At 41.0% G+C, this 27,370-nt stretch overlaps 1 pseudogene; it reads left to right on the plus strand.

Moving 5' to 3' along the window:
* The first annotated feature begins 1,984 nt into the window (after positions 1 to 1,984).
* Positions 1,985 to 26,896, plus strand: LOC137838656 (uncharacterized; annotated as a pseudogene).
* Positions 26,897 to 27,370: the final 474 nt, after the last annotated feature.

The following is a 27,370-nucleotide window of genomic DNA, read 5'->3' on the forward strand; positions in this document are numbered from 1 at the left end:
ATCATTTGGTATCATGAGCTATGGTTCTTCAAGAGCTAAGTGCCTTCTTTCATTTTAATTTTTTTTGTTCTTCTTATTTCCGTGTTGTTCTTCAATTCTCCACATTGTCTTGCTGTTTTTTTACATTTTAATTTGATTTAGGTGCTGTTTGGAGAAATCCAATCGGTGCATTGTGTTCAAATTGTTCTTGAGCTTCTAATTTTCACATTTGTGTAGGAATCCATATAGAATTGTGTTGCTGTTCTGTATTTGGTTTATTTGAGTCTTATTTGCAATTCTATTCGGTTCATATTGTGTGTCTTGAGTCATTTTAATTTTTGAATCCAATTGTGTTTTGTCTAAGTCATGTTTCTCCTAATTTGTCATCAATTCCATGTATTGCTGATTTTGTTGATAATTTTGGTTTCTTGATTTGATTTGAGTCTAGATTTATAATTCTGTTTTTGTTGATCCTTTGGTGCATTTTTCTTTTTAGTTTGAGTTCATATTTGTGTGTTAGATGCATACAAATTCATATACATCCACTCCATTATGTTTTTGAAGTTTCTTCAATCTGTTTTTAATTCCAAAATTAGGATTACTCTATTTTTCAAATTCTATGCTGGCTGTTTTTTGTTATGAAATTAAAATACGTTGAATAAAAATTATGAAAATCTGGATCTATACAGATTGATGTATTAGAAAATCAAGAAAAAAAAATCAGATCAAAAGACAAAACAGAGAAAAAATGATAAATCAAACAAAAAAAGTGTGCATCCTGGCGCCAAAAGAAATGGTAATTGGACAAGAATTTTGAAATATTTATCACAATTATTTGGTGTATAATTTTGGTGTGATTCCAGCGCCAAAAGTTTGCTAAGACCTTGAATTTTTTTTGTGGTTCAAATTTCAGAATCAAATTTCAAATAGCCAGCTCAGTATAAATTTTATAAGTCACGTTTTTTGGACCTAAAATTTCTAGTAGTACTGTTTTGGTTTTTCTAATCAATTCTAGTGTCGTTCTCTAGGTTCAATTTCTGTGCCACCTTTTGTTGAGTGCCTATTTTTATTGCTTGTCCAATATTATTCAATACTCCGTCTAGTTGTGTCCATAAATCAAATCCATTTGCCGTTGTCCTAATTTTAAATTTGAGGTAGAAGGGAAAATAGAGAAAGCCCTAGGGACACATACAAATACAAATACAAACACATACACATTGTAGAACACATCAAGGAAAATCAACCACAAGCGAAGGAGTGCATAGTTTAGGAAATCTGAGTTTTATTTTGTGTAATTCAATTTCTTTGTATTTCCTTTGAGTTGTAATTACATTCAACTTTGATTAATTAGTGGATTAATTACGTGTAGACGGTGAGTGTGTCTTCAATGGCTCCAAGTGTCTAGAAGTCTCACCTTAGGAATCGTCTAGTTAAAGCTTTCTAGTTAGCAATCTTTAATTTGTGCTTATTAATTGTTTTGCTTTAATTCCTTGTTTTGTCTTGTTAATTGCTTTGCATTGTTTTCTTTGCATAAACTTGTGTCTTCATTCTACTTGTGATTCACGTAGTCTACTTAGAAAAAGGTGTGAGACAAGTTTTGAGGGATAGTTTTTGGCAAGGAAAGACTTGGTACTTAAGAAGTCCTAGTGACTCACCTATCTTTCCTGGAAAGCTACCTTCACTACTATCTTTATCTTTTTTTGAAGTAAAATAGTTAGGCCACAAGTCTTTAACCATGTCTTCTCCATCTCGCAATTCTAGTGAAAGTGATATGGCACTTCTCAAAAACCTTTTGGAAAAAGTTGCTCAAGATGTCCAAGCACTTTCATTTAGACAATTGCATCATGAGGCCCGACTTAAAGAGAGGGATGCTCAATTTGCTTTAATACGAGATGATTTGAAAGTGGTTAAAGATGAATTCACAAAATCTAAAAAGAGTTCACATTCATCTAGCTCTAGGGGTAATGAAACCTATGGAGAACAAAGCCTTAGGATAAATGAATATTATCAACCACCCCCAAGAAGAGGTAGAAGGGAAAATAGAGAAAGCCCTAGGGAGGTTAGGATAGATCTACCTCATTTCCATGGTCAAGAGAATGCAGAAGCCTACCTAGATTGGGAAATGAAGGTCGAACAATTATTTGCATGTCACCATGTAAGTGAAGAAAACAAAGTATCAACCGATTGTTTATACTTGGGTGTTTTGAGAAAAAGATTGAAAAATGTTTTGAATGGTTGAACTGTTAAAGTACCAAAACAACCGATTGATTCGAGGAAACAACCGATTGTTTGTTTTGGGACCATAACAAAAAAACTATTTTCTCTTTGACTGAGCTTTAAATGTTTTAACTGCTTACCATCCAGTCATTAAATGCTTTGACCAATCTTTTAATGCAATTTAAGAGTTTGTTAAGATTTGATAACAAACTACATCTTTGAATATATTCAGGAAAACAGATTTGACAATTAAGAATCTTTTGACAAATTTTTTCCAAAGAGTTTTTTCAAAGTGCTGAGATTGCTAAGAGGTTGTGATTGATCAAAGTGTTGGAATAGGATTCTGCTTGTATTGATTTCAGATTATCTTCTGTAACAAGTGTAATCCTTGTACTCTGTTGAACAATTTCGTTTCTGTGTTTGCTGAGATTGACTGTGTGTTCTTGAGGTGTTCAAGATCAGCAATCTTAGTGTTGTCCAAGGAGAGTGTGTTTCTTGAGGTGTTCAAGGTCATTCTCTTGGTTGTGGTGTAAGTGATCAAGTGGTGATTGCTTAGTGGATTTCCTCAGGGATCTGAGAAGACTGGAGGTAGCTCTGGATTTGGAGTGAACCAGTATAAACAACTGTGTACAATTTTCTCTATCCTTATCTCTTTAAATTCAGTTTTGTCAATTAATAACTGATATAAACAACCGATTGTTTCGGTAAAACAACCGATTGTTTTTCCAGTATTGTGCTTTTGCTTTATGTTTTGAAAAACTGAATTCTTAATCAAGGTTTTGCTGAAGTATTTTTCATTCTAAGCTTAAAAGTTTACTAAAATCTTTCTTAAACAATTCACCCCCCCCCCTCTCGTTTAAGGCCATATATTCTAACATCCTTAGCCACCCTAAGTTTCTAAGGCAATGCTATGTATTGGTGGACGACCCTTGAAAGAGAGAGACGTCTTCATAAGGACCCTCCCATAGAATATTGGAATGATCTTAGGGGAGCCTTAAGACGTCGCCACATTCCCTTCTATTATAATAGGGAGTTAATGGACAAGCTCCAAAGACTCCAACAAAGAACCATGAGTGTAGAGGAGTATAGGCTAAAAATGGAATTATACATGATGAGAGCCTCTATTAGGGAAAACGAATCCACTACCATAGCTAGATTTCTAAGTGGGCTAAATCTTGAGATTAGAGATAAAGTTGAACTTCTACCTTACCAAGACTTGAATGATTTGGTTCAACTATGTATCAAAGTTGAACAACAAAATTTAAGGAAAACTTCAAGTCGTAAGGAAGGTTCATACTCCAACTCTTATCCAAGAAGAGAGTTTAAAAGGGAGGATAGTACACCTAAGGAAAAACCAAAAGAGACTCCCAAAAATATAAGTAAAGATATACTCACCCCACCTATCCACGCTAGGGATGTCAAGTGCTTTAAATGTTTTGGAAGAGGCCATGTGCAAGCTCAATGCCCAAATCAAAGAACTTTGTTTTTAAGGGGGGTAGATGAGTATAGTAGTGGTGATGATGCACCTAGTGGAAAAGAAGAGGAGGAGAACAATGAGAGAGTGTATCCATGTGAGGGGGAATTAATGATGATTAGAAGAACCCTCAACAACCAAACTAGTGTGAACCAAGAAACACAAAGGGAGAACATCTTTCATACAAGATGCAAAATTTTTGAAAACATATGTTCTCTCATTGTGGATAGTGGTTCTTGCTGGAATTGTTGTAGCACTAGGATGGTTGAAAAGCTACATCTACAAGTAGTCCCTCATCCAAAACCTTACAAACTTCAATGGATCAATGAAGATGGGGAACTAATTGTAGACAAGCAAGTGAAAGTCGAGTTTTCTGTAGGTAATTACAAAGATAACGTTTTATGTGATGTAGTACCCATGGAAGCTTGTCACATCTTATTGGGTAGACCTTGGCAATTTGATAAGAAAACTATGCACAATGGTCTAACCAACGAGATTACCCTCACCCATAATGAAAAGAAGTTTATACTCAATCCTTTACCACATTCACAAGTGGTAAGAGATCAAGTACAAATGAAACAAAAGAGGGATGAAGAAAAGAAAAAAAAAAGAGAAAGAGAGGAAGACGAAAGGAAAGCTAGAGAAGAGAAAGAAAAGAGAGAAAAAGAGATGATAGAAAAAGAAACTAGTGAGAGTGAAGAAAATGAAAAAAAAAAAGAAATAGAAAAGCCAAGTGAGGGGTTGTGTGAATCTAGAAAGAATGAGAAATATCTTACAACATCCCTTACAAGCATAGTGAAAAAAGAACCCTTAAAAGGGCATTGCATAGATAAATATGTAGTAGATTATTTTGAGCATGTGCTGAGATATCACCAACAAATGAGGGTCAAGTTATCTATAGGCATCAACAAAGATAAATTTTTATGTGAGGTAGTGCCTAAAGAAACTTGTCATGTCTTATTGAGACGACTATTGCAAAGTGTTAAAATTTTCATGCTCAATGGTCGTACCAATGAGACTACCTTCACACATAAAAAAGAAATTCTTCATGAAGGAGAACTCATGGGCCAATTTAGAGTTGATAAATCTCTAGAGCTTTTAAAAGGAAAATTCTGTTGGTCACCCATGAGGAAATATGTTCAAAGACATTACCCTAGATGCCTTTCTTATTTTAAAAATAACTCTAAGGCAATGTGTCATGAACTCTATGCTCCTTCACCTTTTGCAAGTGCTCCATGGGAAGACATAAGCATAGATTTTATATTTGAACTTCCTAGGACAACAAAAGGTTTTGATTCCATTTTTATGGTAGTGGATAGGCTCTTCTTTAGAGAAGTGGTAAGACCTCATGGTTTATCTCCAAGCATAGTGTTAGATAGAGATCCAAAATTTGAATACCATTGTTTGAGGATTCTTTTAGAAAAACATGGAACTAAGTTGAACTCTTCAAATTCTTATCATCCTCAAACGAGTGGTCAAAATGAAGTTGAAAATATAACTCTTTCTACTATGCCTAGAGTAATCATGAGAGATAATCACAACTCTAAGGATGAGTATGCATACAATAGGGTAGTTCACAAGACTACCAATATTTCCCCATTTGAAGTTGTATATGGATTTAACCATCTTACTCCTTTAGATTTGTTATCCCTTCCTAACCCACAAACTTTTGTGCATAAGGAAGGCATTACCAAAACTGAAATTGTTAAAAAAATGAATGAGAGGATTAAAGAACAAATACAACAACAAATAGAGAAATATTATGATAAGTTGCCAAAAACAATAGAAAAACAAAAAGAATGGCAACTTAATAGAATTGAATTTTATACAACTACTGAAACTAACACATTTGCTTTGTTTGATGATTCTCATAGATGGACGTTTGATCCGAGAAGGCGAGCATAGTTGTGAAAGCAAGAGGCTGCTATCCGAGATCAACCTTGTGGATCTGATGATAGATTTTCTCAAGAAGGAAGAGATGATGGACACCATCCAGCCACATTCATCCCCCTACTAATGACGAGGACGAAGTCTTGGATTTGAGGACAAATCCTTTTCAAGAGGGAGGGGATGATGGAAGAGGCCCCAACACCAATCCATTGAAAGGCTACCAAAATATCAAATTGAGGCAACCACTAGAGTTATGGTCAAAGAGGGGTCAAGAGGACGCATTCTACATGTCATAAACTCTAGTGTAGAATAGTTTTTACATTTTTGTCAAAAGTAGCATAATTTAATTCTTTTGTATTTTTGTTGAAACATGCAAAGTGGTACCTAAAATGCTAACCTAAGTTTAATTAGAGTTTCCTACTCCTAATTAAACTTTGGTCCAACCCACATTTAGCCTAAGTGGAGCGCAAGGTTCTAGAACTCCTAGCACATGGAAGAATTCTAGAACCTACCTCACATGTGCTGAATTTAGGAGCCACCTTCCCATGTGCCAACATTTGAATTTCCCTCCAATTCTCTTTTCATATTCAGCCCACTCTTGCTATATATAGAGGAGCTTGGGTCATGTAAATGCAAGATTAATACATGAGTGAATTGCTTCCAAAATTGTGCCAATCTCACTCTTTGCCCAAAACCTCAGAGGTTAGGCTCTTAATCTTCATAAACCTTTCCTTTCCAAGTAGTGTTGGCCTCACCACTCTCAAATCCTACTTCTCATGCACCTTCAAGGTCACCACCACTCCTAGGAGGACCTTGTTCCATCTTCAAACCGTGAAGCTTCCGCAACTCATCAACAAATCCGAAAATAGGAAGGCACAAATCCATCAGACATTACACTAAAAAAATATTTAAAACTGGTCACCAGAATTCAGGAACCAAATTAGTGACCAATTTTTTATAAAAAATTGTGGCTAAATCGGTGGCTGAATAAAAGGTGATAGCAACCACCATTTTCGGTCGCTAATGGATTAAAATAATTAATTAAAAAGAAACTTGTGGTGACTAATTCGGTGGCTAAATGGAGACCCCTATAGCGATAAAATCGATTTCGGTGGCTAAATATTTTTTTAATTACAGCGACCGATTCTATTTTAATCGCTAAACAACAACTTTGTCGATATAGTCACCAAATCAGTTTCGGTGGCTATTTTTATATGTATTATTAATACTTATTTAAAATTGTATTTTGACCATTTTATAAAAAATTTGAAACCTGCTTATAGATATTCAAAATTTCATTCAAGCTAAATAGAAATGAAATTCAAATACATAGTTTAAAAAAGAGTTGTACACAAATTAAAAGTAAATCATATTACACAATGAAAACTATTGAAAACAAGTTAATATAGTCAAATTTATTATATAATTCAACATACAACTAATCTTCTTCTAAATTGTCATCTCTAATGTAGTCTCTTCTATGATGTCCACTGGTAGTAGGATCTGAAGAGCCTGATATGGGATTATTCATTTGAATGTGTTGTGTTGCATCTGCTCATTTTGTTTGTGCATCAACGTAGCTTGTTTGTGCATGCGTTCACTTTGCTCTTCATGACTTTTCATCAATACCTGCATATTTTCTTCAAGTGTTTGTTCCTTTGAATCTTTTGCCATAAGTTCATAATTTAGCTTTTGAATAATCTCACGCATTTCTTCTATTTGATGGACTACTGGAGCTTGGCTTATAGCAGAGTGACCACTTGTGGAACTATTAAACCTTTTGCTCAATACACCAAGTCCATGTACATTCCTTTTTATATTTCCACCTCTAACAACATCAATGTATATTTCATTGTCATCAATAGAGGCAACATGAGAGTTTTGCGAAGATGAGCCTTCAAGCATCTACTGTTGTTGGGCTTCTTCTCGGTGTTTCTTATATTTCTCCTGAAAATGAAATCAAATTGATTATTGCGAAGAAAACATATAGTAAAAATTAATTATAACTTAAAGTTTAAACATACTGCAAGGTCGCGGGTCTTATCATTGACCCATTGTCCAGTCTTCAACTTCTTCATTCTCTCTACAACCTCCCAAGCAATTGATTGTCATTCAAACTCCTTAGTCTACATAAATGTAATAAAAAGATATAATATATTGTATTTAAATTAAATATAGAAAAACAAAGAATATAATAATATTACTATTTTCTCAAAGTGAGCTGCTATAGATATGCAACCACCATAGTAGGCTGAGGCTCCCTTCTCAACAGCCCGATTCGCCTTGACAATGGCACTCTTGTTTTGGAATTTTGTAGAACTCCAATGTTGGTCCAAGGTTGCTCAAACAAGTGGTGGAATCCAGGTCCCCTTATCTTGACCATGCCTAACTTTACTAATAGCATTTTTAAAGATACGAGAGGCTTTTGTATAAAAAAAATGGATCTAATGAGTTTGTCTTGTTCTAGATCCCACCTATACTCTTTTTGCATGAAAAATAAATTAAAAACAAACATTCTAGAATAATAAAATAATACTTTAAATGTAATCATAAATCAAATTACCTTAAACTCTCCAAACCATCTATCTTTGAGCTCAAGACGAACCTTCTTCCAAGTGGGACTGGGTTCATCATATGCATGATGATTCGTGAGATTACATTGAAAGGTTCATTTGCTGGTGTAAAACTGTGTTCAAAACATGTTGTAAAAATGATATATAGAAATCATAATATATTTATGAATAACAATTAGGTTAAAATATACTTACTCGAAAATCCTAACTTCAACAACGTCAAAGTTAAACCTGAAGATCCAGAACAAAAATTCTCAAACTACTGCTCCCTTAAAAGCTGAACCTTGAGTACAAGGTTCAATAACCAAAACAAAAAAGAAGTGATCCATTTTCTCAAGCTCGCAGGAAATCATGTAGAGACCTGACTTTTGAGGAAACTGAAACGCAAGAAATTTCCGGCACTACACCACTCCACTCTGCTATGACCCCAAATTAATCATATAAAAGAGTTAACAAATTGTTGATGTCAATACCAAGTATTTCAATTTCGATCACTTTTATAGTTATTATTTATAAGAATAGACTCTATTATAATCATTATTTATAGTTATTATTTATAATCATATTACAGAAGTTTTTCAATTTCCATCTGACTTTATTTTTATTTTTATTTTTATTTTTATTTTTTTATAGTTATTTTTAATAATTATATTACAGAAGTTTTTTCAAATTTCGACCACTGCAAACTCTATTATTATTATTATTATTATTTATAGTTATTATTTATAATAATAATATTAATAAATATTGATCCTGCCTGTTGACCGGAACGCTGGAGAATGCCTCGTCAAAGGATCGACGTGCGCACCGCTTCTCACCTCCGTTCCTTTCCGAGATCTACTTCAAGAACCTGCAAAGAAACAACACGGCGCCGCTGCGGCCGATCGCACTCCGACGCTTAAGTCAGTGACGGTATCACCAAATACTAAGAACAAGAACCATGCAAATCCTCTCTCACAATCAGCTCTATCACTCGCAAGCGTAAAGTGTATGAACTGAACGTGCGTACCTCAGAAAGTTTGTTAAGAGCTCTTATATACCTGATGGCTTTCTCTCTCCTGGCAGTTGTAGACTTGGACACGTGGCTCGCATCCAACCGTACACGTGCCATCATCTGGAAGCTCCCTGACTTGGCGCTGCTTCTACTCTCATTTCGGCTAAGTTACTTATGCATGGTACTGCCCAGTGCATAGCTAACTTAGGAGTGCGATCTCTACTGGAACTGGCGAGTTAGGGCCTTCATACACCCTCCCTGTGGTCTCGCCGGCCGCCTTCATAACCTGCTGCTTCCCCTTCATCTTTTGCGATGTGCTCGCTCTGGCGATCTCCAATGACTAGGTCGCCTGAATCTACATCTGGCGACTTGATCTTTAACCTGGCGATCGCCTATTCTGGTAAGCTGGAAATTGGAACACGCCAGCTTAACAACTGGCGACTACGCGTGCCCCCCGACTTCCTTCCCTTCTGCCAACCTGGCGCCTTGTCAACACGCCTACACCGTAGCAGGGTGCCACGTCATCATACCCGACCACCAGGGCAGTACACAAGCCCCTCAGTTCTTAAGCGAAGACTTGTCTAGCGAAAAGACTGAAAGAGCCTTCGTTAACACCGATCTACGTGGCACTGACGCAGAATTCCAAGCGATTGTACTTTCTGCTGCTCTGACGCTCCACCAAACCCTTCACTCATCGTTCGACACGTGGCTTCATCAACGGCTCTCTTCATCTGCCGTTAGCGCTTCCTAAAATCATTTCGAAAACCCTTAAACCCATTACGCTCCACTGTTCCATCACTTTCTTCGTGCTTGCAAACACTCTCACTTCCTTCTGCGAAAGCTCTCGACGTTCTTCAACGCTCTAGATCACCATCTCCCTTCACCGTCTTCCTGATCATCGAAAGGTAACTACTTTCCTTCATCTGCTGGGTTTCCTTGCATTTTCACCGATTTGCATCATCCTGTAACTGCCTGGTGCATACGCTGTGGGTTGTTTTTCCATTTCTCCTTCTGCGTAACTTAGGGCTTTGTCTATTGTCGCAACGAACATACATTCGTTTGTTTTTTTCACCTTCCTTCTATGATCGAGTCAGCCTCTGTAACCCCCTGATAATTTTTCCTTTCTTCTTCCTTTGCAGTTGCTATCATGACTCGCACCAAGATTACCCCGAACCCACCTCCTTCAGCACGAAACCTTCCTTCACAAGCACACGACCCAACACAAGTTCGTGGCGCTTCGTCTTCGCAGGCTGTGAGGCCTGCGTCTTCCCAACCTGTCCCGGCTCAGGCGACTCCATCTAACACTGGAGGAGCCCCCGTCCCTCTGCCAGACTTCAAAACTCTATACCCCTGGGCTAACCCAACCCTTCTGAAGGAGACCTCGTCGGTGAACACTGCGGGAGCAGTTTTGCGGTTGACTAAGGGGGACGAGGCCTATCAATCATTTCACAAGGAGCACGACGAGAAGATGATGGTGCTGCCTTGCCCCGCCGCCCTGCCAGTGTGTGCTGATGACAGAGTAAGCGCCGACGGGCCCTTCTGCTTTGTCTATACAACTTTCTTCAAGAAGGTCAAGCTCAGGTTCCCTCTCACCCGATTCGAGAGGGAACTTCTGACCGAGCTCAACATTGCTGCCGCCCAGCTTCACCCCAACAGTTGGGCGTTTGTTCGAGCCTTTGAAATAACGTGCGACCACCTGGGGTTGCCCGCGTCAGTGGACGTGTTTTTGTTCCTTTTTGAGGCCAAGCACCCAGGAGATCGCCTGTGGGTCAGCTTGAATGCAATTGCTGGGAGATCCATTTTTACCATCTTCCAGCAATCGTACAAAGACTGGAAGGGGAAATTCATCCAAGTACGTGCAAACGATAAGGACACCTCCCTTCTTGATGGCTTCCCCTTGTACTGGGTGGACAAGGGGAAAAAGGAGTCCAAGAGCTGCTTCAGGAGGCCCAGAAGTCCTGACAGCATGGGAGCATTGGACAGAGACCTCTGTCTATTCTGGAAGAGGGTGGCGGATGCCAATATAACATTCCTGACCCCCACCTTGATCTCCTTCGAATTCTTTGAGGACCAGCTAGAATTCCAAATAGGTTAGGACATCCAAACTGTTGCTTTGATACTGCTTCTGATACTGCATCTGGGCGTCTTGTGCGATACGCACAAGACTTTGGTTTTACCTTTTCTGCATATACTACCTGTTTTGCTGTTTTATTACCTTACACACTTATCTTTTTCTTCTTTGAGCTAACCCATGCATTTTCGTTTCATGCAGACAACATGTTGGGCAGAAACATGCTCGCCGAATTAAAGGCGCTCGCCCGAAACCACGGGTTGGCGACCGGTTCCCAAACGGTGCCCAACTCGGCGGTCGAGAAGGCCATCGTTCATGGGCGATCACCGCCCAAGGAACCCACCCAGCGCAAGAAACTGGTCCTTAAGAGACCTAAGCGAAAAGCCCCTCAAATCGTCCATGAGGAGGAAGAAGAGGACGACGAGGTCACAGAGGATGGCCTTGTTACGAAAAGGAAGAGGGTGGCACCATCTTCTCCACCTGCTCCACCCCCTCTTCCAACCTCAACACCACCATCAACGCCTGCTCCTCCTCCCTCATCGCCAACACCACAAGCCCCTTCATCACCAGTCCATGCAGTTCCGCTGGCCACTGCGCCACCTGCAGCTGAGGCCCAAGAGCCAAATTTCTTGGAGGACCCCCCAAGCGCCTCTACGCCACATGTGTCAGCAGGAGGGGGCCCCCCTTCAAACACTTCAGCTGCAGGAAACGTTCCAATCGGGGATGAGGTTGCTCATACCTCTCCAATTCTAATTACCGAATCCCCGATCCCGTCGCCACGCCAGGAAGCAAACACTGAAGATCCTGCTAAGGAAGGTGGCGGCGAGAACCCTCAACAAGCCCCCCTGGCGCCTCTCCAAGCAGCAAACCTTTCCCTTGAAGTCACAAGGATGTGGGAACCTCTAACTGCTAAGTTGAAAACCATAGCAGAGGATATCCCCGCGATCATAACGAGGGCTGTGGAGAGCTCCACCAGGAGGCTTCAAGATGATCTCTTCAACCTCAAGACTGAGAATAGCACTATGAAGGTCGAGGTGGAGAAAATGTCATTCAGCCTGACGCTCGCAGAAATCGAACACTCCCGAGTGGAGGATGCCCTGAATACCGAGCTCAGGCTGGCGCGCAAGGAAGCTGCTGACCTTCGCCGCAAAGTTCATGATCTTGCCCAAGAGAAAGTCGAGTTGGAAAGCAAAATCGTGCCTCTTCGCACCAAGGCGAGCGACCTGGAGGCTCACATTCAAGCTGACGCCGCCAAGTTGCAAAAACTGGAGCAGAGGTCGATCGACCGCGAGAAGCTACTTGGGCAAGTAGAAAAAGCGAGGGACGACGCCATGGCTGATCTCGCCGAGGCAAACAAGGAGAAAGGAAAGATGGCTGCCGAGTTGGCCCAAACTCAAACGGAATCCAAGAAGGTTACTGACGACCTTCTCCATGCTCCAGAGACCAACGAACAACTCCGAAAACAGGTTGAAGAGCTGGAGCAGCAGAACAAGGAGCTCAAGAAACAGGTTGAAGAACTTCAAGGGCAAATTGAAGAACTTAAGCTAAACTCTGCTCAGATTCTGGTTGCTGGATTCGAAGCCGCTCGGGAACAATTCGCATGCCTATTCCCCGATCTCGACCTCAGCATGGTGTCGTTGAACAACGAAGTAGTAGATGGAAAGGTCGTTCCCGCTGAAGACTAATCAACTCCACCTCATCTGCTACTTTATAATTTCCCTTGTATATACCTTGTAATAAAAACTCGTGCATATGTGTTTTGAACAGATACTTATTTCAATCACAAAACTTGGATATTCTCCCCCCTGACTCCTTTTAAGCGCTTTAGCCTTCTTTGTATGTTTAACTTTTTCGGATTTAACTTAACAATTTTGCGAAGACGACTTTTGACGTAACTGCCTCGAGCCAATTCAAACTTAAGCAATAATCGCTTTAAACAACTTGTACTCTTGAGGCACTAACCTTATCATAAGAATACCTTCCAAGCAACGAACTGTAACTCAATCATTGGCTCAAACAACGTCCCACTCGACCTGCTTTATCAAACAAGTCTTTCAACCTTCTCGCCGTGTTTGAACTTTCCCCGATCGCCAAGACCTCTTGGTAACATCAGCTTTTCCTAGCCTCATGCTTTGGCAATCGTTTCTTTATCTGGGGTAGAAGCGCCCTTTGGGATCTTCCTTTGCCCCCCTGAACTTCAGAGCAAAAGACCGGCTGACTAGGCGTTCTCTTCGAACCTACCTTAGCCACCTTTCAAGCTTCTTCCACCCGCTTCGCCATACCTGAACTCGTTCGAGACGAGAAGGATTTTATCTTGCCTATGCTCGCACATAAGCGAGAAGGTCTTTTAACTCGCCTGAACTCGCTCAACGGCGAGAAGGACTTTATCTGGTGCCTCAACTTGCCCAAGGTGTACATCTCCTCCCCCCTGGATGCACTGAGGACCTTTTCTTTCTCTCGCCTGCACTCGCTCGACGGCGAGGAGGCCTTTAACTGGCCTTAGCTCGCACAACAGCGAGAAGGACTTTAACTGGCCTTAGCTCGCACAACGGCGAGAAGGACTTTATCGGGTGCCTCAACTTGCCCAAGGTGTACATCTCCTCCCCCCTGGATGCACTGAGGACCTTTTCTTTCTCTCGCCTGCACTCGCTCGACGGCGAGGAGGTCTTTTACTTGCCTCAGGACGCGCGAGAGCGTTGAGGTCTTTCATCTAGTGCCTCCGATCGCCGAAAGACGATGAGGACTTTAAAACTTAGCTGGTGCCTCCAATCGCCGAAAAACGATGAGGACTTAAAACTTAACTGGTGCCTCCAATCGCCGAAAAACGATGAGGACTTAAAACTTAACTGGTGCCTCCAATCGCCGAAAAACGATGAGGGCTTAAAACCTTTTAGAAAGCACGCGATATATCTTTTCTTGCCTTAAATCATGTACAAATGACAAGGTCTTTCTTCAAAACTTTTGAAAATAGCACACATGCAATCTGAAAACACCTTATACTTCGAAACCTATTCTTTTATTGGGTGGCCTCATTAAAAACCCTCCTTAGGGAAAAAAGAGTGCCCCCTTCAAACTGTTTTAACAGAGACATTGTAATATAACATTGTGTTTGTCTTTACTTACAAAGCTCTTAACTATAGTACAACTTCAGGTGTGTGGCGTTCCAGGTGCGAGGAATCGCCCCTCCTTCCAGCGTCTCTAAGCGGTAGGCCCCGTTCCCGAGCGCCTCGGTTATTCTGAACGGTCCAGTCCACTTGGGTGACAATTTATTCTCCATCTCGTACTGGTGGGCCTTCCTCATCACCAAGTCGCCCTCTCTAAACTGCCTTGGCATCACCTTCGAGTTGTATCTTCGCTCGACCCTCCTCTTCACCGCCTCAGCCTTCAGCCTCGCCTCTTCCCTGACCTCATCCAGCAGATCCAGGTTCAGCCTTCTCTCTTCATTCGAGTCTTCCTCTACAAAGTTCTGGAATCTCGGCGAGCTCTCCTGGATCTCCACCGGAATCATGGCGTCACACCCATAGACCAAGCTAAACGGGGTCTCATGGGTTCCTGACTGCTCGGTGGTGTGGTACGCCCAGACTATACGGGGCACCTCCTCAGCCCAACTTCCCTTGACTTTCTCAAGCCTTCTCTTCAAACCTCTCAACAACACCCGATTAGCTGATTCCACCTGGCCATTTGTTTGAGGGTGCTCGACGGATGCAAACACTTGTTGAATTCCCACCCCTTCGCAAAGCTTCTTCAACAGGTGGCTTGCAAACTGCGTCCCATTATCTGACACCAGGCGCTTAGGCACTCTAAACCGGCACACGATGTTCTTCCATACAAAACCTTCGATCTTGTGTGCGGTGATATGGGCCACTGTTCTGCTTCAATCCACTTGGTGAAATACTCAATCGCCACCACCAAGTACTTCATTTGCCTGATCGCCAGCGGGAAAGGTCCGAGGATGTCGATTCCCCAAGTATGAAACGGCCAAGGGCTATAGATCGACTTCAACTCCTCGGGAGGTGCCTTATGCCAATCGGCGTGCTGCTGGCATTGTTTACAGCATTGGGCATATTTCTTGCAATCTTCTCTCATGGATGGCCAGTAGTAGCCTGCACGGAGAGTCCTTGCGGCTAGAGCCCGACCCCCGACGTGGCTTCCGCATATACCTTCGTGGAGCTCTGCCATGATTCTCGTGCACTTCTCGCAGTGTATACATTCCAGGAGTGGGTGAGTGAACCCAAACCTGTACAGATCGCCATCAATCAACGTATACTTGCTGGAATTTTTCTTTACCTTCCTAGCTTCCGTCGGATCCAATGGGAGGAGGCCATCTGCCAGGCACCGTTTGTATTGCGTTATCCAAGTGTCTGGCTCATGGGCGGCGCAGACCTGCATCACGTCCACCTTCTCTCCTCGGCATGCTCTAACTCTCGGCGATCTCAGAGTTTCTTGCGTCAAGGACTTATGGCTTCTCGCTGCTCTTTCCATCGACCTGCTTATCTGAAGGACCAGGTGATCTGCTACAAATGCCCTCGGCGTCTTCAGAGTTTCTTGAATCACCGTCCTCTGCCTACCCCCCTTGCCTGAGCTGGCGAGCTTAGCAAGCAAGTCAGCTCGGGCATTCTGCTCTCGGGGCACATGTACTACTTCAAAAGAGGCAAAGGAACTCTTCAATTCCTGCACATACGCCAAGTAAGCCGCCATTTGTGGATCTTTAGCCTGGAACTCGCCGGTTACTTGCCCTGTGACTAACAGCGAGTCACTCTTAGCCATCAGCACCCTAGCTCCCATCTCCTTGGCCAGCAAAATCCCGGCGATCAGCGCCTCATACTCTGCTTGATTGTTGCTGGCTTTGAAAGCAAACCTCAAAGATTGTTCAATCAGCACGCCGTTGGGTCCTTCCAATATGACTCCAGCACCGCTGCCCTGCTGGTTCGACGATCCATCCACCGAAAGTACCCAACGGAAATCGTCTCCTTCAACCCGCGTCGCCTCTGATGAAAGCTCGACCACAAAATCTGCAAAGATTTGCCCCTTGATCGGGCCTCGGGGCTCGTACTTAATATCAAACTCTGACAACTCTACCGCCCACTTCACCATCCTTCCCGCAACGTCGGGTTTCTTCAAGACCTTCTGGATGGGCAGGTCAGTCATCACCAGTATTGTGAAACTGTGGAAGTAGTGGCGCAACCTCCTCGCCGAAAACACCACAGCCAGCGCAGCCTTCTCCAGGGCCTGATATCTCGTTTCTGGGCCCTGCAACACCTTGCTCACAAAATAAATAGGCTTCTGAGCCTGATCTTGATCCTGGGCGAGCACCGCACTCACCGCCCTCTCAGTCACAGCGAAATACAGCCTGAGAGGGGTTCCCGCCAGCGGTTTGCACAGAACTGGCGGGCTCGCCAGATACTCTTTTAGTTTGACGAAAGCCTCCTCGCACTCATTCGTCCAAACGAACTTGTTGTTGCGCCGCAGACATTGAAAATAGGGATGCCCCTTTTCTCCGCTAGCTGACACGAAGCGAGATAGGGCTGTCATCCGACCTGTTAGCTGCTGGACTTCTTTCACCGTAGCCGGGCTTCTCATCGCCAAGATGGCGGCACACTTGTCTGGGTTAGCTTCTATCCCCCTTTCAGTCAAGAGAAAACCCAAAAACTTTCCAGCCTCCACGCCGAAAATGCATTTCTCCGGGTTGAGCTTTAACTTGAACTTGGCGATCGTCGTGAACAATTCTTCCAAGTCTTCAACGTGCTTGCTTTTCTCCTGCGAGGTCACGACCATGTCATCGACGTAGGCTTGCACGTTCCTTCCCAGCATTGGTGCAAGTACTCGATCCATCAACCTCTGGTACGTGGCCCCCGCGTTCTTCAGCCCAAACGGAATCACCTTATAGCAGTAGCACGACCTCTCCGTCATGAAGGCTGTTTTTTCTTCATCCATGGGATGCATCTTGATCTGATTATAGCCCGAGAAGGCATCCAGGAAACTCAGCAGCTTGCACCCTGCAGCACTATCAACCAGGGCATCAATGCTTGGTAAAGGATACGAATCCTTTGGGCAAGCTTTGTTCAGATCGGTGAAATCGACGCACATGCGCCATTTCCCGTTACTCTTCTTCACCAGTACGACATTTGCCAACCATTCAGGGTACTGGACTTCCCTGATGTGGCCTGCAGCGAGGAGTTTCTGTGTTTCGTCCCTGATCGCCTGCCTCCTCTCTTCATTGAATTTTCTTCTCCTTTGTCGCACCGGTCTCACCATGTTGTCCATCGCCAGATGATGGCACAAGAAGTCGGGATCGATCCCGGGCATGTCCGAAGCGGACCAAGCAAACGTGTCCAGATGCCGCTCAATCACCTTGGCGATCTGGTCCTGGAGATCGACCTCCAGAGATCTTCCAAGCTTGAAGATTTTCCCTCCGATCTCCTTCTCGAGCCACTGCTCAACAGGTTTGGGCCTGGATTCTCTGGCGATCACCGCCCTGGCGATTCCCTGTTCCCTCGCTTCCTCGGGGCGATTCTGCGCCTCTTCCTCCTCCAGGCCAGCATTCCTCTCCCCCAGCTCGGCGTCTACCATCTCTACATCCCTTCCGGCGGCCTCCTCTGTTACCGGCGGTCTGGGCTTCACACCGGGAGGTGGGGTGGTTGTTACATAACTCACTGATCTTTTGTTTTTCAGGCTATTCTCATAGCACCTTTTCGCTTCTTTCTGATCAGACTTGATCGTGATCACCACCCCTTCCATGGACGGCAACTTCACCTTCATGTGCCGTGTCGACGGAATGGCGCCTATCCTGTTAAGAGTGGGCCTTCCCAACAGGATGTTATATGCTGAAGGGGCGTTTACGATGAGGTACTTGATTTTCTCCGTCCTCGACCCGGCCTCATCTGTAAACGTGGTTCTCAGCTCAATGTACCCCCTGACCTCCACCTGGTCACCAGCGAACCCATATAAGCACCCTCCATAGGGCCTTAGCTGGTCAAGGGGCAATTCCAGCTGCGTGAAAGTCGGCCAGAACATCACGTCTGCCGAGCTTCCTTGGTCCACCAGAACTCTGTGGACCTTCCTCCCTGCTGTTACCAACGAAATAACTATGGGATCGTTGTCATGAGGCACAACGTCCCGAAGATCCTGCTTTGTGAACGTAATGTCCACTTCCGGCGAGTGATCTTCAAACATGTCCACCGTCATCACCGATCGCGCATATTTTTTCCTCTGCGATGCGGTGCATCCACCACCTGAGAAACCCCCTGCAATGGTGTGGATCTCCCCGTGGATAGGCATCTCGTGTTGCTGGGCTTCTCCACCTGCTGGCTGGGAACTCGACGCTCCCCCCGTCCTTCTATCCAGTAGATAGTCATTTAGGAACCCGCTCTTAACCAAATCGTCGAGCTGATACCCCAAAGACAAACACGAGTCCAAGGTGTGGCCAAAACATTGGTGGAACTCGCACCAGGCGTCCGGCTTTGACCCCAGCACCTTGTCGCCCACCTTCTCGGGCGCCTTCAACCTAGCAGATATGTTAGGGATAGCGATCAGGTCCGCTAGTCCCATGACAAATTTGTGCTTAGGCGGGCGATTGTACTCCCGGCGTGCTGGTTGCTGGCGTGCTGGTTGTTGGCGCGCTTGGCTTCTTCCCTTGTTTCTCCTGTCGTAAGGATGGCGAGTCCTCTGATCTTTTCTGGCCGCCGCCGCCGTTTCCAGCACCCTCTGCGGCTGGATCCTGGTCTGGGCGCGTGGCCTGGCGGGAGCCACGCTGCCTCTCTTCTCGGCGACTTCACTCTCGTCGGCGATGTGGGCCACCGCAAGTCGCCTGACTTCAGCAAACGTCGCTGGATGAGCCCTGATCAAGGCCTCGCAGAATGGCCCTGGCTGCACGCCCTTCTTGAAGGCATAGACCAGCATTTCTTCATCCTTGGCCGGCGATCTGACCATCTGCGCTCCGAAGCGATTGAGGTAGTCTCTGAGGGACTCCCCATGGTACTGCCTTATATCAAACAGATCATAGGACACCCTGGGCGGTGCCTTATTCACAATGTACTGCTCGACAAAGATTTTCGAGAACTGTTGAAAATTGGTTATGTGGCCGTTAGGCAGGCTCACAAACCACTCCATCGCCGTTCCCTGGAGCGTACTCACGAACATCTTGCAGTAGACGGCGTCTGACCCTCCCGACAGCATCATCTGCGTGTGGAACGTGGTCAGATGAGCCTCTGGATCCTCCACGCCGGTAAAGACAGCCTTAACCGGAACCACGCTCGTGGGAATAGGCGTGTCGGTAATCGCCTGAACGAAAGGCATTGGGAAAACACGAGGTGGCGTAGACGGCGCCGCCTCTTCAACAGAAGAACGTCCTTGTTGCTCCTGAAGAGCTCGACGCAGCTCCTCAGTCACCTTGCTGAGCTCCTCGTTTCTGGCGCGGGAGGCGACCAGGTCCTCATGTATCCTTGCCTGCTCTACGCGCGAGGCTTCCACAGTTGCCTGCAACGAGCGCATCATCTCTGCCATCTGCGCCATGGTCATGGCGGCGTCGCCTTCAGCAGCGACAGGCGCCACGGGACTGGAGCGATTGCTTCTCATTTTTCTCATTAACTTCAGCGAACCACAGGAATACAGCAAACAACACTTCAACCACGATCGAATCAGCGATCAATCGGAGAAAACTCAAGAAACTGCGCAAGAACTTCAAGAACACCGCAAACCTTCGAAGAAAACCACAACTTCACCAAAAAACCACTGTTTCCCCGCGGACAGCCAAACAAGCGAAAGAACTCGAACTTCCACCAAACAGATTGCGCGCAAGCAACAAAAGACCTCACTCCACCGATCGAAAACCAAACAAACGGTACAAAACGCAAACTCACCGAACGAAATTCAAAGAAACTGCGAACGACGGTTGCACCAGCGCCCAAACACGCAGAAAACTTCGTAAACCTCCAAGAACCCACGCTGTGGATGGGAGCAAGTTTTACACGGCCCCACGGTGGGCGCCTGATGATCCTGCCCGTTGACCGGAACGCTGGAGAATGCCTCGTCAAAGGATCGACGTGCGCACTGCTTCTCACCTTCGTTCCTTTCCGAGATCTACTTCAAGAACCTGCAAAGAAACAACACGGCGCCGCTGCAGCCGATCGCACTCCGACGCTCAAGTCAGTGACGGTATCACCAAATACTAAGAACAAGAACCGTGCAAATCCTCTCTCACAATCAGCTCTATCACTCGCAAGCGTAAAGTGTATGAACTGAACGTGCGTACCTCAGAAAGTTTGTTAAGAGCTCTTATATACCTGATGGCTTTCTCTCTCCTGGCAGTTGCAGACTTGGACACGTGGCTCGCATCCAACCGTACACGTGCCATCATCTGGAGGCTCCCTGACTTGGCGCTGCTTCTACTCTCATTTCGGCTAAGTTACTTATGCATGGTACTGCCCAGTGCATAGCTAACTTAGGAGTGCGATCTCTACTGGAACTGGCGAGTTAGGGCCTTCATACACCCTCCCTGTGGTCTCGCCGGCCGCCTTCATAACCTGCTGCTTCCCCTTCATCTTCGGCGATGTGCTCGCTCTGGCGATCTCCAATGACTAGGTCGCCTGAATCTACATCTGGCGACTTGATCTTTAACCTGGCGATCGCCTATTCTGGTAAGCTGGAAATTGGAACACGCCAGCTTAACAACTGGCGACTACGCGTGCCCCCCGACTTCCTTCCCTTCTGCCAACCTGGCGCCTTGTCAACACGCCTATACCGTAGCAGGGTGTCACGTCATCATACCCGACCACCAGGGCGGTACAAATATATTATTAATTCCGACCAACTGCAAACTTTATTATTATTATTATTTATAGTTATTATTTATAATAATAATATTAATAAATATAGTTATTATTTATAATAATATTAATAAATATAATTATTATTTACAATAATTATATTTTTAAAAATATGTTTATTACTTAATATAAAATATTATTATTCATATTAAAATTAATTTTATTTTTATATTCTTTTTAATTTATTTATTTTTCAAATTTTCAAATTTTTCTATTTTATTTTAATTTAATATATGCATAATTAAATAAAAATATAAATCTCATTTCAGTGGCTAATTCAGTGTTTGAAAATAAACAATTACATTTAGCGACCAAATGAAAATCGGTGACTACAAAATAAACATAACATATTAAGTGGCTGATTCGGTGGTAGAAATAAGCAATTACATTTAGTGACCGAAACAAAATCAGTGGCTAAAAAATAAACATATATACAGTGGCTAATTCGGTGACAGAAAAATAAACAACTCCATTTAGTGACCAAACAGAAATCGGTGACTAAAAAATAAACATATTCGGTTGCGGATATATTTTTCCCAAATTATTCAAAACAGTCACTATTTAGTGATCGATGGTTTTGTCATTCTCATGTTCAGTCGTTGATTTGGTTGCTGAACTAACTAACATCATTAATGATTCATTTGGTCGCTATTTCGATCGCAAATTTGAGACTGAGGGTATTCAGTGACTATTTTGGTCCCAAATTGTGACCACTCATTTTCGGTTGCTGAATTCGATGACTAAATTGTTATTTTCTTGTAGTGTCTGCAATTTGAAAAATAATCTGGTCTGGCAGGTCATATGAATTAACTTTGTTGTACGAGTTGGTTGGTTGAATTGATTCATAGGTGTATGTGTCTGTGTTGATTTCACAACGAAAGTAGTATGACAGGTGCAAATCTCTGAGTCTGAATCAATGCACAGGTCTTTTGAAAGTAGAGTCAAGTGTCTGTGTGCAGATGTTACTAGATTTTTAATCTGAGTGGTATTAAACTATGTTAGTGGATTTATCGCCTGAGTAATGTGAAACATGAGATATTTACAAACACTTAGTTGTTTAGTATATTTGGAATGAGTGGAGTGTGATGATTCATATGATTGTGATTGAATGATTCAAATCTGAAGTTTTATCGAAGATTTTAAGAATCACTAGCTCTTCTTACAATAATCACTAGCTTACAATAATGAGGTTGTCTAACTATTGCCCATGAAAGGGTGTGTTAAGAAAAGAATTGCAAGAAATAGATAGAGAAAAGGGGATTGAAGAAACTACTCACATTTAAATTTTTATGGATCAAGATAAGATAGGTGTTTATCTTTATTATAATTGAATGTATGAGTATGTGACATAAATGGTAAGATCCTTAATCTGTTTTACTTTTTTATTTATTTCTTACTTAAGAAAAAAAAACTTTAATTCTTAGTTACGTGTTTTAGAAGAAGAAAAAAAGGAATTTGTGCAAATAATTACTTTCCACATGAGACCCTTTGATTTTCTAATTTTATGTAAATTAGATTCTAAATTAAAAGTGTTAAATTTTTATCTAATATTACAATATATCATATAAGCTTATTTTTGTAATAAATAATTTAAAAGTAATTATTTCTATAATAAATTTTAAAACATTAGTCATTGTAAAAGAATATTGACCTTTTATGTCGTGTTCTTTGATGAGGTAAGATTAAATGTATATGATTTAATAGTAATGTATTTATGGTGTTGTTTTTCAGATAATTTGGTATGTGTATTATATATGTTTTGATTATTTTAATAATATGTTTTTAAGGTGCAAGGCAACTATGTGAACGAGTTTATCTGACATGTACTCGTTTTATATTTTGGAAGTTTTACTTTGAAGTTTTTGAAAGTAAGTATAAAGCAGTTGATTTATGTCCATATATTATATTGGTTTCTTATGTATGAACATTTTTTTTATATATTGAAATACTTAAATCTTGCTGACAATTCTCTCGAGGGTTCGATCCCTCGTCAACTTGGAAATCTCTCTCGTCTGCGGTATCTTGATCTCTAACACAATCATTTTGAAGAAAACATACCATCTCAGCTTGGAAATCTCTCTCAGTTGCAGTACCTTGATCTCGAATATAATTCTTTTGAAGGAAATGTACCATCTCAGCTTGGAAATCTTTTCCAGTTGCAGGAGCTTTGAAGGACATGGTATCAAAATTGACGATGGAGGTCAGTGGATGTCAAATCTCATTTCTTTAACCCATCTTTACTTTCAGTCTGTATCAAATCTTAATCGTTCTCATACTTGGCTGCAAGTGATTGCAAAGCTACCAAAACTAAAAGAACTAAGTTTAGTTCATTGTAGCCTTTCCGATCATTTCATTCTGTCATCCAGGCCTTCTATTTTCAATTTTTCTACTTCTCTCTCTGTTCTTGATCTTTCCTTCAACACATTCACGTCACCGATGGTATTCCAGTGGGTCTCAAACACCACTTCCAGCCTTGTTGAACTTGACCTTAGTAATAACATCTTGGAGGGTTCCACATCAATTCATTTTGGCATGTTCATGAATTCGCTTAGGCACCTTGACCTCTCCACTAATTATTTCAAGGCCAGGGATTTGAAATCCTTCATGAATATATGCACCTTATCTTCTTTAAACTTATATCAAAACAATTTGACTGAAGACCTTCCATCCATCCTTGATCATTTGTCTAGTGGTTGCGTTAGACACTTCAAGAATTGAATCTTAATTATAATGGCATCACTGGCACACTACCTGACATTTCAGTATTCTCTTCTTTGAAAACATTGTCTCTTGATATCAATCGCTTAAGTGGAACAATACCTGAAGATGTCAAGCTACCGTCTACTTTGGAGGGTTTGTCAATTATATTAAATTTCTTAGATGGTGGAATTCCAAAATTATTTGGAAACGCATGCGCTTTGAGATCATTGGATATGTCTCATAATAGCTTGAGTGAAGAGTTTCCAGTGATAATTCATCATTTGTCTGGGATGTTCTAAGAACTCACTACAAGAATTGATCTTTGAGGGAAATAAAATCGCACGTTACCAGATCTCTCAATATTTTCAACCTTGCAAGTGTTGAAACTTTCTGAAAATGAATTAAATGGCAAGATACCAGAAGGTAACAAATTGCCGTATAAGTTGGAGGATTTGTCAATCCGATCAAACAGATTAGAAGGTGGAATTGCAAAATTATTTGGGAATGCATGTTCTTTGCTCTCACTTGACATGTTTAACAATAGTTTCACTAATGAGCTTCCAAAGGTAATTTCTCACTTGTCATGTGCTAGATATTCATTGGAAGAATTAAATCTAGGCGTGAATCAAATCAATGGCATATTACCTGACTTTTCAACATTCACATTCTTAAAAAGATTAAATCTTTCTAAAACTAAGCTAAATGGAGAGATTCCTAAGGATATTCAACTTCCACCTCAATTGGAGGAACTCTACATGGATTCAAATTCTTTAATAGGTGTGCTTAGTGACTATCATTTTGCTAATATGTCCAACTTAAAGAAATTACATTTATCTGACAACTTATTGGCATTGACATTTATCGGAAATTGGGTCCCACCTTTTCAATTGCCCACAATAGAATTGAGATCTTGCAAGTTAGGTCCAACATTTCCCAAATGGTTGCAGTCACAAAATAAATTTTTCAATATTGACATTTCAAACGTTGCAATATCAGATATTGTCCCTGAATGGTTTTGGGCTAAATTACCACGACAAAAAGTGATGAAAATGAATATTTCATACAACAATCTACGAGGTATACTTCCAAAGTTTCCACCAACGTATATTCCTACTTCCATGTCCTTTGGATCAAATCAATTTGAAGGTTCTATTCCTCTATTTCTACGGAATTTTGGACGTCTTGATTTGTCAAAAAATAAACTCTCAAGTTCTCTTTCATTTTCATGTGAAAATGGTACACTTCAAGGTTTAAGCCATTTAGACCTTTCATATAATCGATTATCCGAACATATCCCAGATTGTTGGAGACAATTAAACTCACTAGTTTATTTAGATTTGAGTTATAATAAATTTTCAAGAAAAATTCCCACTTCAATGGGATCGCTTCTTCATCTTCAAGCATTGTTGTTGAGAAACAACAGTTTAGTAGAAGGAATCCCTTTCTCCATGAGGAATTGCAGAAAGTTGGTAATGGTTGATATGTCAGGATACAAATTATCAGGATCTATCCCAGATTGTATTGGGACAGAAAGAGAATTGCAAATTTTAATTTTGGGAAGGAATCAATTCTTTGGAAGTTTACCATCAAGGATTTGTTGTCTAAGAAACATTCAACTCTTGGATCTCTTAGTAAACAACTTATCTGGAAAAATTCCTAAATGCATAAAAAACCTTACTTCAATGGCTCAAACAACATCTTCAATATATCATGGAGATCATTGGTACTTCTTCAAAAATAGTATTTACGCTACCAACATGTCATACGATTTGAATGCATTGTTGACTTGGAAAGGTTCGGAACAAATGTTTATGAATAGAGGTTTGTCATTTTTAAAAACCATTGATCTCTCAAGCAATCATTTCTGAAAAGAAATTCCTCTAGAAATAAAGAAATTGTCAGGATTGATTTCATTGAACTTATCAAGAAAGAATTTAACTGGGGAAATTCCTTCAAATATTGGAAATTTAGCAGTCCTTGATTCTCTTGACTTGTCAAGAAACCAACTTGTTGGTTCAATTCCGTTAGTCTTACTCAAATTCATAGACTTGGTGTGCTAGATTTGTCCCATAATCATCTAACTGGAAAAATTCCAACTGCTACACAATTACAGGGATTCAATCCATCAAGCTATGAAGATAATTTCAATTTGTGTGGACCACCACTCAAGAAAATGTGTGCTAAGGGTAGATCAACACAATAACCAAATGTTGAAATCCATGGATATTCATTATTCAATAATGATTTTTTCATAAATATGACATTTGGATTTGTTCTAAGCTTCTGAATGGTATTTGGCACAATCTTATTCAAAAGTTATTGGCAACATGCCTATTTCAACTTCTTGAATAATGTTAAAGATTTTAAAATAGCAGTCTTTGCTAAAATACTTAAGGTGCATAAAGAGTAACAGGTAATATATTACAGACTTTATATAATTTATTTTCTCTCCTTATATTAAATGCATATTATCACATATCATTTTTTTTATAACTTTTATTGATTAAATTAAAATTAACGAACCCTGCTTATGTTAAATATTGAATTAATTTTTGCAATGCAATGAGTTGCTTTTGAAACTGATTATGTAAAAACAAAGGATTTATTGTACAAGAACAATTAAATGTGTAAATATAGCATGTTAATTAATTAAGATAATGACTTCTTTCTTGTTTGTATGCTAATTGCATAGTGCTTATTTACTTAATTTTTTTTAATAAAACTATGTTCTGGACAACCTTTTGCAAATTTGGATGGAAAGTTTGCATGACTATAAAATAGCAATAAAATCATTGATGTTTCAATACTTGATAGTTTTATAGAAAAAAAAAAAAGCAATGGTTTCCGTTACTACCATGAAATCATGTTTTTTTTTTTTCTTGTAAATTTATGAGATTTCTTATCTATCAGTAGTTTTTTTTTTTAATTAACCTGATCTTATTATTCTCATTACTTAACAAAGTTTTAAATATATCAAATATTTTTTTTAGTGAATAACAATAAGATTTTACTTATTTTAATGTACAGATTTATGAGAACTAACACTCTTTGCATTTTATGTTTCAATTTTCAGGCACTATTGAAGACCCATCATCTTCCATGACTCCAATATTTGAGCTTGTTAATGGTTGGACAAGGCAACAATGGTTTCTTCAAATTCCCTTACTGTGCTGATAAAAAAAACATCTTCACTGTCAATTGGGAAACTAGTATGTATGTTTTAATTGTTTGAAGTTTTACTTTTTACTAAATTAACGCTATTAAGTTTTGTGCTTGTAATGAAATATAAATTATCATGCATTTTATTAACAATTCACTCGTAATTTTCTTATAATCCAAACTTCGGTCTGACATTATTTAATTAAATATATTTCAGATATTTGTTTCAAGAAAGTTTCATGATTTTGACGAGTGTCTCATTTGCAATTTTATAATTATATATATATATATATATATATAGTTGATAAAAACTAAAAAGAAAAATAATCATTTCAAATTCAAGACATCTAAAATATTATTTATAAAATAAGGGCGTGGTGCACAGAAAAATAAAGAATAAGTTCAGAGTTCAGAACAGAAAACGAAAGTAGAGAAAAATATTGCCATGCATGTGCGAGTGTATGTCAAACAAACATCGTATAATATATA

This window comes from Phaseolus vulgaris, chromosome 4 (genome assembly GCF_051622355.1).
Source record: "Phaseolus vulgaris cultivar YP4 chromosome 4, ASM5162235v1, whole genome shotgun sequence".
In the NCBI taxonomy this organism is placed as follows: domain Eukaryota; kingdom Viridiplantae; phylum Streptophyta; class Magnoliopsida; order Fabales; family Fabaceae; genus Phaseolus; species Phaseolus vulgaris.